This window comes from Geospiza fortis, unplaced genomic scaffold, assembly GCF_000277835.1.
Source record: "Geospiza fortis unplaced genomic scaffold, GeoFor_1.0 scaffold29, whole genome shotgun sequence".
Taxonomy (NCBI): Eukaryota; Metazoa; Chordata; class Aves; order Passeriformes; family Thraupidae; genus Geospiza; species Geospiza fortis.
Window position 1 is genome coordinate 3112323 of NW_005054349.1, and position 2913 is coordinate 3115235.

Here is a 2913-nt window from a genome sequence, read left to right on the forward strand (position 1 = left end):
GAATTTCATAAGCAGAATGAGCATAAATTGTGTACGAATAGATTTGAGCATTTCGGTCTCTGCAGTCAATACTAAAATACTTCCTACGACTTCACTATTGAGATGTAGCAAATGGAACCAGTTAATCAGAGTTTCTTGTGTAAGATTTGTCATTAAGAGTTTTCTCTGTCCTGCTTACTGTCCTGTAAAATCTACAGACCTTGGTAAAGGTTATGCATCATAATTGATTTCTGGATTGTTGCAAATGGTATAAATTAACCCCAAGCAATTAATTTGTTAAAGTTTCCAAATAATTTTTTCCCTTATCCAACATGGTTCTGGTGGTTTTACATTTCTCTTTGAAAAGATGCTTTTCTGCAGCATCTTTTGTTTTAGTGTGGCAGAATATATTTGGGGGAAAAAAGGGGGGGATTAGAAAGTAATTTTAATTACTTTAGTCGATTTAGACAACTTTGGTTGTCTAAACCAAACCTGGTTTTGAGTACAAGCAGGATTTTGAGGTACACTGAGATATGACAGTGGACCAGCAAGTGTGTCTAATTGCCTCTCTGTGATTAAGAAGGTTGAAAAGGAACTTTATAAAAGCTACTGGTGGTGCAGGGTCTTTGTTTGTTGTGTACAGTGATTCCTCTGGCACCAGCATGAGAAAATGTTTATTTCAACATCATTTTATCTGACCATGACCCTCTCTCTGTACCTGCTTCAGAACATGATAGAAAACTCTCTGCAAGCAACTCTAACTGACCTCAGCAGGGACTAATTGCTTCATTAGGGAAAAAAATCAAGGGATTACAAAAAAAAAAAAAAAGGGTGAAAGAGTTCTGCAATTAAAATTGACAGCTTTTAAAAAATTTCTGTTGCAGTCTGATGAGAACTTTGGCAGTGGAAAAAGGGGGCAAGCTGAAAAATGGAAATAGTCTGTTTAGAAAATATTAGACTGAAAGGCACTGCGTGTTCTTTCCATCAAAATGAACAGCTTGGTGACAGTTGCATTATTTCATATAAACATTTCAGGTTTGTCATAGCCTTACCTTAAACAGACATATTACAAGAAAATTGTACTCCACTATAAGGTGTCAATCTGATTTATTTTTCCCCTTGTCACAGTAGGCCTTTGGTTTTTATTTACTTTGGACAGGGATCAAATTTTTTTTTTCCCCTTGTCTTTTTTACCTGCTTTGATATATCTCACCTTGGTTGCTGCTGTAGAGGTTGCTTTGCTGGAATTTCAACTCAATAGCTCATTTTGAGTAGCTGGGAACGAAGGGCCAGTCATTTTTCACTTGTAAATGTATCTTAGAGAGCAGATGATTAATCTATCATTAACTTTGATCAGCTGCTCTCAGAGATGTGGGTATGCAGAAACCCAGAAGAGGCTGCACAAATCTCTCCATGCAGCACAAGTTTATTTGTCTTTTCTTCTGGAATGCTTTTGAGGCAACCATCAAGCATGTCTTCTTATTTTGAATAATGTTCATGGAACACTGCTGAAGCTCAGGTGATGAAATCCATGTGTCTGGCATCTGGCTCACTGCTTATTTTCTTGTGGTTTGCCCCCCCTGTGTGCATGTATCCATGAATAATATCAACTCATATCTCCTCCTCTACAAAAATAAAACTTCATTTAATCTACAGGGGGAAAAATGTATTTACTATGTATGAGTCAAAAGTTGTTTGCATACTAACAAAAATCAGAAATCCAACAGTTGCTAATACTAAATATTTACTATTAAATGAAATATTCATTTGAACTTAAATGTGGGCACACAGGGTGAACTTTCCATTGCTCCTGTGTTATTATTATTTTTTTTTTTAATGGCCCACTATTCTTGTGTACTTGGAATGCCTGTGGCTGTTCAGTTCATGAATTGTTTTTTGCCTGGGCTGCTCATTGGGTAATTGTGGTGTGAGCACCAGTGCAGCCTGGAGTCAGACTGCACTGCTTGGAGGGAAGGTGAATGTGGGATGTGTTGACTTCAACCCTTCTTTCCCAACACATGTCCACTTTTTGTTTGCTTGTTTCATAAATTTGGCCAAATTTTCCATAATTATATTTAATATCTTTTGTGGTTCAGGGTTTCTATGGAAAAAAAAGCTCATTTTCAGAGTAAACCTATTTATCCTAAGGAGAGGTGGCAAAATCTGGCCTAGATAAGAAGTGAGGCTGGTGCTCACTTTGAAGAGGCAAATGGTTTTATCTCAAACATTAATTAGATATTAGATTATATATAATAATGAAATCAAATGTGGACATTGGCCTCTGTTCTGTTAAAGCACAGAAGTTTTAGCCATGCCATGAACATATTGCTATGTCATCAGTTGTTCAACCGTTTCAAGTATAAAGGTAATTAATAAACTTTTAAAGGCAATTAATTCTTCCTAAGACTGTTTTTAAAAATGTGCTGTAGCTGTGGCAGACACTATAGGAGAGTCACAGAGCTACACAAGCACTTAATAATTCTTATCTGCCAATTGTTTCAGTTTTTCATCATTACTGCAATCTGTTGCAAACAGCGCTGCTGAGTTGTGGAGCTGTACCTGCCACGGGGTGAGTCACTGGGAAAGCAAAGAGAATCACTTTGGTTCTGCTTCATTTCCTGCAGGGTTTGTGAGTCCATTTCCAAGCAGGCTCTAAAATGCTGTGTGACATTAACTGTGCCACAGCTCCCAGGCACGCTGTGCTAAAGTCAGAGCTGAACAACGCAGAGGTGCCAAGAGATGGATGCTGGCACCCAGGTGTGGGATACCCAAATATGAGCGTGCACCCTTCACTCACCCACAAATATGGACAAGGCTGGGGGAAAAGCAGTCCCAGGATCTGAGCTGGAAGGGGAGGCCCTGGCACAGGTGCCCAGAGAAGCTGTGGTGTCACAGACATCCTCTATGAAAAATCCTTTCCTTAGGATTTTTTCT